Source organism: Octodon degus, unplaced genomic scaffold (genome assembly GCF_000260255.1).
Source record: "Octodon degus isolate 3935 unplaced genomic scaffold, OctDeg1.0 scaffold00027, whole genome shotgun sequence".
Lineage (NCBI taxonomy): Eukaryota > Metazoa > Chordata > Mammalia > Rodentia > Octodontidae > Octodon > Octodon degus.
The window spans coordinates 15,046,715-15,055,932 of record NW_004524603.1 but is presented as its reverse complement, the minus strand read 5'-3'; the positions used below and the strand labels follow the sequence as shown (position 1 = coordinate 15,055,932).

Here is a 9,218-nt window from a genome sequence, read left to right as displayed (position 1 = left end):
TTATATACTGAAAAAACAAAAGTAAAAAAAAAATAACTAAGTAGATAAATAAATGCTATTTATTTACTCTTTTTTGTAATAGGGTTTCACTGTGCAGCACAGGCTGGCCATGAACTCTCTTTGTAGTCCAGGCTGGCCTCAATCTCACAGTCATCCTCCTGCCTAACTGCCTGACTGATGGGCTAGAGGCATGCACCACTATGCCTGGCCTAAGCCTTTATTTCCTTATCTTAAGAGTGGTGGGTATTATGTTCCAGCAACAAGAAAGTAACTGCGACAGTGGATTCTGTTTTGCTTTTGCTTTGGTACTGAGAGTGGAACCCAGCGCCTCACATGTACTGGCCAAGACCCGTACTGCTAATCTGCATTCCCAGCCCAACTCTGTGATTTTTGAGAATTTCCAGTACCTGTCATGAATCATTAATTATTAATTAACATTACAGCATCTAATTCCTTCCTGAACGCAGCGAAGTGCACACGAGAGTGAATATATCTATAACAAAAAGTCAAGGGCAAAAGAGCTGCAGTGAGATTTGAATGCTGCAGGCTATAGATTAGAATAAGATTCTTAAAATTAATGTCTTAGCAAAATGTTCTATTACTACATGATGTAGACTTTGTAGTTATTAAAGAACAGGTTAACCCTTTGGTGCTAATTCCCCAGCTCCAAGAATTAGCTATATTTTATCATTCTGTTAATTTGTCCAATTGCAACTTACTTTCTTTGTTTTAGCAAATCAGATTTTTCTTTCAGCAGCTTTCCTACTCAATAAATAATACTCATGGTCCTTAGTGAATTTTGGGTCTTAATATAATTGATAAACACTATAGAAAAATGAAAATATTGAAAGTGTTGCAGTTTCTTATTTGTTTTAAAACAAAAATTTGACATTTCCCTAAGGTCCACAGAATATTGACCTTTACATTTTAGATTTTCTGTACTTTATAGGAAAAGCACAGGTATTTAAATGGATTTCACTTTAAGAGAAGCTGGTATTTGATAAATAAAATTTATGGAATGGTTATTTGAGGAAATGATTATTTGCATTTAGAGTAGTTTTTCACTTCAAACAAAGCTTCCCTTATGCTTTCTATTAATATTCACTTAAGTGAGTAATCTATTTGACTTAATATATAAAATTTTATTTAGAATTCTTAAATATAGAAGCCAAGGAATGAGATAAGTTAAATATTTTTTTTCCAGTTAACAGATGATTTATATATTTTGTCCAATTAGCAGTTAGTTAGTGGTGGTTGGTAGATCAATAGCAGGTAGATGATGCTATTTGCGAGTACTTACTGCCTTCTGTGCCTTCTGGTCAGGTGTAGTGTTGAGTGTGTCCCCAAGAGCTCATGCACTAGAAGGTTGGTCTCCAAGATGTCAACTTCAGAGGCAATGGAACCTTTAAGAGTTGGGGCCACTGGCAAGGTGGCACACACCTATAATCCTAGCACTCATGAGGCTGAGGCAGGAGGATCACCTTGATTTCATGATCAGCCTGGGCTGCACAGTGAGCTCAAGGCCAGCTTGTGCTCCGTGGTGAGACATTGTCTCAGTCCTTCTCAAAAGCGGGAGGCAATTAGGTCATTAGGGGTACTACTTGGAAGGGATGAATGCTGCTGGTCTAAGCGAGGAGTTAGGGGTTTTTTTGAGAGTGCCTTGTGAAAGGAGTAAGACTGATGCCTTCCTTGCACCAGCTTCCTGTTCCCCTCATGTGATTGCTTCCTCTCAGGTGTACCCCCCACCCCATGAGGCCACACGCCATGCTGCGCTGTAGCCGGGTTCTTCACCAGAGGCTGAGCAGATAGGGCTACCAGGTCTTGGGCTTTCAGCCTCCAAAGCTGTGACCTAAAGAAACTCCATTTCTTTAAACATTACGCAGCCTCAGTGATTTTGTTTTAGCAATGGGAAGTGGATGAACAGAGGGCCGACGTCTGCCTGGGGGTGCTTTCCTGGAGCAGCAGTGTGTTATCCCACATTTCAGGCCAGCCACGTATGTAACTTGCTTGGGCCAAGGGACGACCCAGTGAGACACTCTCAGTGGAGGTGCGGTGCGACTGGATCCAGGTCTTCCTTCAGCTCCCTGCTGCTAGGAGCTCTGAATCAGGATTTTCACTTGACATTTAGTGGGTGGTGGTGATAGCAAACACTGACTCACCAGGCTAGTTTTGTGGAACAGAAGCTGAGACTTGAGATGGTTTCTCCAACTCTACACATCACTGAGCAATTAATCCTTTAGTAAGTCATTTTTGCTTAAGCTAATTAATCAGTATTCTATTTTTCAATGAAGATATATTCTGTCCTCTATACACTGTTTCAGAAACACTTTTTTGTTTTTCCCTTTGAGACAGGATCACAGGGTCTTGCGTTGTAGTTCAGGCTGGCTTTGAATTCACTATGTAGCCCAGCTTGGCTCCGAACTCAGAGACCTTCCTGCCTCTGCCTCTCAAGTGCTGGGATTATAGGTATGTGCCAGAAACACTTATTTTATTTTTTAATTTTTTCTTTTTCTCCTTTATTTTTTGCTTTCTTTTATTGTTATTTTTGTTTATTAGTACACGTTTGTATACATGTTTACATTGCTTGTGGGAAATTAATACATGTGCATAACACATCTTAATTCTTTTTTTCAGCCCCTCCCCCTTTCTCCCTTCCCCTTCCATCGGTCTCTTGATCTCTTTCCTTTTTCTACGTGTTTGCTAAAATGAAAAAGATAAAGGAATTGAGATGTGCTGTGTGAATGTACCAGCTCCACACAAGGAATGGGAGTGGAAAGACCTTTCTAAGTGCTGATGATCTGTGTGCTGCTCATGAGGTGAGTGAGAGTGAAGTGAGTATGTATTTGGCGTCATAATCAATATGTGTAATATTCATACACCTTCCCCTGAAATCAAACTGACAAGACTGAGAAGAGAACCAGAGGCTGTGGCTCAATGGTTGAGTGCTTTCCGAGCACCACAAGGCCCTGGGTTCAACCCTCCACCCTGCCCCCAAGACTCCCCAGACCGTTGAGAAGATGCTCTGTTCAGCTTAGGAGAAGGTCTGAAGAACCACAAACTCTCACACTGTCAGTGGATGGAAATTCCCTTCTCTATGTAAAATTTTGTTAACACAGCTTTGAACATTGTATTGATTAGAATTCTCCACTGAACCAGAATCAATAGAATATATACGGTAGACTTGCAGGTCACAGTTGCGAGAACCCACAGTGGCCACCTGTGTGTGGCAGGGCCAGAGCATCCAGTTGCTGCTCAGCTGGGAGCAGGCAAGAGGGATTAGGGTGCAGCACCAGCCTGAGACAGAAGGCCTGGAGGCCACTGGAGAGTCTTGGTGTGAGTCCGAGGTGAAGGACTGAATCCGAGGTCTGAGTTCCCAGGAGATGGTGGTGGTAAAAGACGCACTTTTCAAATGCTGGCCAATTTATTTTTTTCCCCTTTGCCTCCATTTGAGCTGCCAGGCTATAGGCTGGTGCTACTCACAAGTGGGATGGTCCTTCCTGCTCAGTTTGAGACCTGCATGCAGTAATCTTAGACACCCCCAGAAATGTGCTTTCTGAATGTGCTAGGCTTTCTTAACCTAGTCAGGTTGACAGTCACCACTGATGGCCACACATGGCTTAATATTCTGCATAACATTTATTTTACACATCAATTCGATAAAAATTAATTTTGAGACAGGGTCTTGCGATGCAGTTAGGTTGGCCTTCAGCTCACTTTGTAGCCTAGGCTGGTCTTGAACTCCCAACGATCCTCCTCTCTCAGCCTCCTGAGTGCTCTCGTTACAGGCGTGTATCATCATGCCTGGCTAAGAATTCATTCTTTTTTTAATTTGTTGCTTGTTTATTTGATGTAGGGCATTGGTAAGCTGCCTCCACCTCCCAAGTAGGTGCGATTCTGTACTATCATGCCTGGGCAAACAAATTTTTTTCTAAGGAAATACAAGAGGTATGTAAAGACAGAGAAAAGGGATGTTAATAGTACTATTTATAAAAGATATTATTTATAAAATATTTATAAAGAAAACTTGCAGAGATAGCTCAGTGGCATAAGCATCTGCCCAGCAAGCACACGGTCCTGAGTTTGATCCCCATTACAAAAGAAAAAAAAAAGACTTGAAACTTAATGTCCTCTATCAAAGAACTGATAGAGTCTATTCTTGTGTGTCTATAAATGAAACTTTACCCAGCCATTAAAAAGGAAGGATTCTAAGAGAAATTTTATCGGCATAGAAATGCTTGTGATGGTAGTTAAAGCAAAAATAGATATAAAAATAGTACATTCATTTTTTTCCTGGTATGACCTGTAAGGAGCTTGAGTGGCATGGTTTTTTAAAATTTTCTTTTTCTAAGACTTGTATTCAGCATCATGATCAGGCTATTACATTTAGCAATAAATGGCATGCTTACAACAATAAAGGCTACTTTAAAGCCCATTTGTTGGAGTGCTTTCCATTTTTCACAGGACAGAGATTAAAATAATCTGTTATACAATTAAACACAGGTACAGCTCTTGAGCTCTCTTGCCCACACTCATGTTGTCTGAAACATGTCTTCTTTGTAGCAGCAAGGTCTTGCACTAGTGTAGCTACCTGAGTTCACACATCTATTATAACATGTAGCTTCCCCTTCTCTTCTCTGGCTCTCTTCTCCTGCTAAGCTTTGTTTCCTGGCCATAATTAAAACCTTCTACCACTGCCGTAGGTAGTGCTGGTGCTGAAGCTGCCATAGCCTCTCTTGTGGTTTGGCAAAGTATTGGCCTCCATCACCATGGGAACCAGAGAGCTGTTGCCACCAAAAATTTCCTTCTTTCCTGGGTCTGAAATTTGAAGGTTGATTGTTGTAGCTGCCAAAGTCATTGTAGCTTCCACCACCTCCAAAATGCCTTCCATCATTACTGAATCTGTGGTAGCCATCTGCACTGGTAACATATCCACCACCACTGCTGCTGCCACCAAAGCCGCCTCAAACACCGAAGTTTCCTCTGTTACCAAAATTACCATTGCCACCAAAACCATCTTCATGACCACCACCAAAATTTCCAGAACCATTTTGGCCTCTTGGGCTAGATGAAGCACTAGCCATCTCCTGCCTTGACAGGGCTTTTCCTCATCAGTTGTGGCTGTTCATTCACTGTCATCTCATTCATAGAATCATGGACACTGAAGGTTACAAAAGCAAAGACCGTCTTCTTGCCACTGCCTGGGTCAGGAACGACTTCAGTCACTTTAGTTTTTCCGTACTGTTCAGCATAACCTTGTAGGCAATGTTCCTTAGTATTTTCTTTAATGCCACTAACAAAGATCTTCATGGTTAGGTGGCATCTCATCTCTGAGAATCTTCTCCTGAAATAGCTCTCTGGTTCCACAACTCTTCCATCTACCATGTGTGACCTTCACTCATGACAACATCTACCTCCTCCACAGTGGTTTAGTGACAAACCCAAAGCCCCGGCAGCATGTGGTGTTTGCATGTCTCCTGACCACACAGCCCTGAGGGCCCTGGTGGCTTCTGGACTGCCATCAGTTCTTTCAGTGCTCAGCCCTCCAGCAAAGAGCTTCCAGAGCTTCTTGGTTTCCTCAGGAGTCACTGACTTAAGCTTACAGCAGCGGGAAGAGAGATGTTAATGATGTTTCCTCTGCAGTAACCATGAGCAGGAAGCTGATTTTCTTTATTAGTACATATTTGCAGTATATAGTAATGTTTGTGTGTTTCTTCTATGGAATTGGTACATATACATAATATCTTAATTTTTTTCATCACTTTTCCATACTTTTATTTTCTTCCATTTCTCTCACTCTTTTTTTGTCTTTTTGAGGTTGTCTCCCTGTGCAGTTCAGGCTGGACTTGAGTTCACTTTGCAGCCCTGGTAGACCTCAAACTCCCAATGATCCTCCTGCCTCAGCTCCTGAGTGCTGGAATTACATGTGAGCCACCAGGCCTGGCTTCCCTCCTCTTTCTTTCTTTCTTTCTTTCTTTCTTTCTTTCTTTCTTTCTTTCTTTCTTTCTTCTCCTTTTCTTCCTCCTCCTCCTTCTTTTTCTGCTCTTCCTCCTCCTCTTCTTCCTCTTCTTCCTCCTCCTCCTCTTCCTACTTCTTCTCCCTCTTCTTTGTAGTACTGGGGATCAAACTCAGGACCTTGCATTTTCCAGGCAGGCACTTATGCCACTGAGTTCTATCCCCAGCCCAACTTCCCTCCATTTTTTCATCCCCTTCTCATTCACTGTCTTTTCATTTTTCTCTTTATTTTACTTAACATTGCAATCCCAAGGTGCTTCCATTTTCTTACAAATGACTCCAGTTTATTTTTCCTTATGGCAGAGTAGTATTCCACTGTGTGCAGATAGCTGAATCTTAGAAGTGCTTTCTGTGTTCATCAACAGATGAATGGATGAAGAAATTGAATGGTGTTTTCATGCTTAAAACAAGAAAAAAAGAATGAACTGAAAGTCAGTGATTCTTCTTAGAGTCATCAGAGAAAAGAGGTCACAGGGCAAGACACTACTTGTAGAATTGGAGAGGCCTGTGAATATTGCAGGTACAGGTCCCAAGAGCTGTAGTCTAGGGTTTAAAGTTTGTTGCCAGAGCCCACATCTGGGTAGGAAAACTCGAGCTGTAATTGCAAGAGCAAGTAGAAACACAGAAACAACACCCAGCATTTGGAGGCAGATTTATTTACATCAGCGGGCACTGGTCAGGATCCTTCCCAGAATATCAAGCCCTGATCTCTGGTCTAGGGCTTGTATGGCAAACAGGAAGTAGGCTTGAGGCAGAGTGGCTTGTCAATTGGAGATTGGTTTATACAGTGTGCATCATAGTGACCAGCCGTTGCTAAGACACAGGAGCAACCAGAACTGGAATAGGAACTCTTACCTGGGCAACTAAGAAACTGAAGTACGCTGGCTGGAAGGGGCATTTTCTGTTACATATGGGTGAACTTCTGGAGTTCAGTGTGGGCATGCTTGGAAGGAGATTCCAGCCTTATGGGGACCCCACTTTTAGGAGTTTTACTTCCAGGAGCCTGAAAGAGTTCTTGAGTGTAGATCAGAGGGAAATACCCAGAGCTTCAGGCAGGAGGAGGGGAAGATTGAAGATTTTGAAATGAGCCAGAGCATTCTGTTCTCCTTAACAAAGTCTTCCCTTAAACAGCTCTCAAAGGAAACTTCTATTGGCACATAGCCACAGCAGGTTTTACCAGATCCTAACTTACCTGGGGAGGGGAAGTACCCAACTCCATCTCCCCGCGGCCTTTCTCTCATTGAGAGATCAAGACTCGGTTCCAGTACTATAGAGTGCACCCTGTGTCCCCACACTTTGCCACTTGTGTTAGCTTTCTGTGGCTGTCACAAATACCTGAGATATCAAAGGAGGAAAGATCTGTTTTGGCTCATGGCTTTAAGCCATGATCACTTGGGTTATTGCTTCGGGGTCTGTGGTGAGACAGACGTGACGGTGGGCATGCGTGATAAAGCTCAGCTCTCCCTTTAAGGGCAGCCAGGAAGCAGGTGTGCAAATGTACTTCCAGGGCACACTTAGTGACCCACTTTCTCCAACTAAACCTCCTTTTACAGTCTCTTCCCCCTCCCCAGAGCCCATTAAGCTATGCACACATTGACAGATTGACCCATTGGTGAGGTTACAGCCCTCCTAATCCAGTCACCTCTGTAGGCCTCACCTTGGAACACGTGCATGTGGAACCAAACCTCAAACACATGAGATCTAGGGGGACATTTCAATCCATACCATAATACTACCTTACCTGCTTGCAAAAAATGGCAAAGGAAGTTCTTTCTAGAGAAACAAAGATGACACAGGGGAGAAACTTGGGTCTCTATAAAGAATGAGTGTTACAGAAGAATGAATAAAGACAATTTTTAAAAATTCTTAATTGATCTGACAGATAACGTGTTGTTCAAAATAACAAGAGCAACAGGGCTGGGGATATGGCTCAGTGGTATAGCACCTGCCTGGCAAGCGTGAGGTCCTGCGTTCAATTTCTGGTACCAGAAAAAGCAACAACTGATTAGTTTGTGGACAAGGGAAATGGATGACATTCATGTCATAGGGAATGGAAGGAGGAACTGAAACACTGTTACCGGAGAAATAGTGTAGTGTTTGAAAGCAGACTTCGATTAGTTTTAAATGAACATTGCAAACTTTACAGCAAAACTAAAACATGAAAGCTTTTTAAAAAAAGGTTTAAATGATATGCTAAGACAGTATAAAATAGGATCATATAAAATGTTCAGTTAAAACCAGAGAAGGCAGGGCTTGGGAGATAGCTAGGCAGTCTAAGAACCTGATTGGCAAGCACAAGAGCCTGGGTTCAATCCCCAGTACTGCATGCCATGCCAGCCCCAGTGGAGTCGGCCTCTGAAACTAGGTGTGGTAGGGTAGGCCTGTAATCCCAGTGCTGGGGAGGTTGAGACAAGAGGATCACCACAAGTCTGAGCTGTGTCTTGAGACCCTGTAACAAATAAATAAATTTAGAAAAAACAGAGAAAGCAGAGTAAAAGATAAAAAACAAAAAACAGAAAGTAAAAACCCACACAGAAACAAAAAATAAACCTTAGCAGGAAGAACCCAAGTTTAAGCCCAGCCTGGCAATTCAGCAACTTATTCAGCTGGAGATAGTAGTACACAACTGTAATTGCAATACTGGGGAGGCTGAGGCAGAAAGACTGCCCCAAGTCCACAGCCAGCCTGCACTGCAAAATGAGAGACTATCTCAACCCATCCCCAAACCGTGAAACCAAACACCAGAAAATAAAATAAACCACCACCACCACCACCAATACCTCCTTTCCCCATATTAAGGGCAATGAGTAGAAAACAGTAACAAACATGGTAGATATTAATCCAACCAAATCTATAATCACTTTAATTGTCAGTGTTCTCAGTATACAACTCAGAGATAAAGTGGATAAAAAAGTCTATATGTTGCCCAACCCACCTTAAGTATAAAGTACTCAAATAGACTAAACGGGATAGAGAGACATGCCAAGCTAATATTAATTAGAGAAAAGTGGCAGTGGCTTCTGGTACATTAGTTTTACACAGAATGGATTTTTCATGAGCAAACTCTGTCAGCAATAAAGAGGGGCATAATGGGGCAAGGATGGTAGATTGCCCCTGTAATCCCAGCTATATGAGAAGCTGAGGCAAGAGAATTATAGGTTGCAGTGAATCTGAGAATTTTAGTGAGACCCTGTGTCAAAACAAAA

General features: G+C 42.3%; 1 pseudogene; it reads right to left on the bottom strand.

Annotated features, from left to right (window-relative positions):
- Nucleotides 1–4,675: 4,675 nt before the first annotated feature.
- Nucleotides 4,676–7,231, bottom strand: LOC101560429 (annotated as a pseudogene).
- Between the last annotated feature and the right edge of the window lie 1,987 nt (nt 7,232–9,218).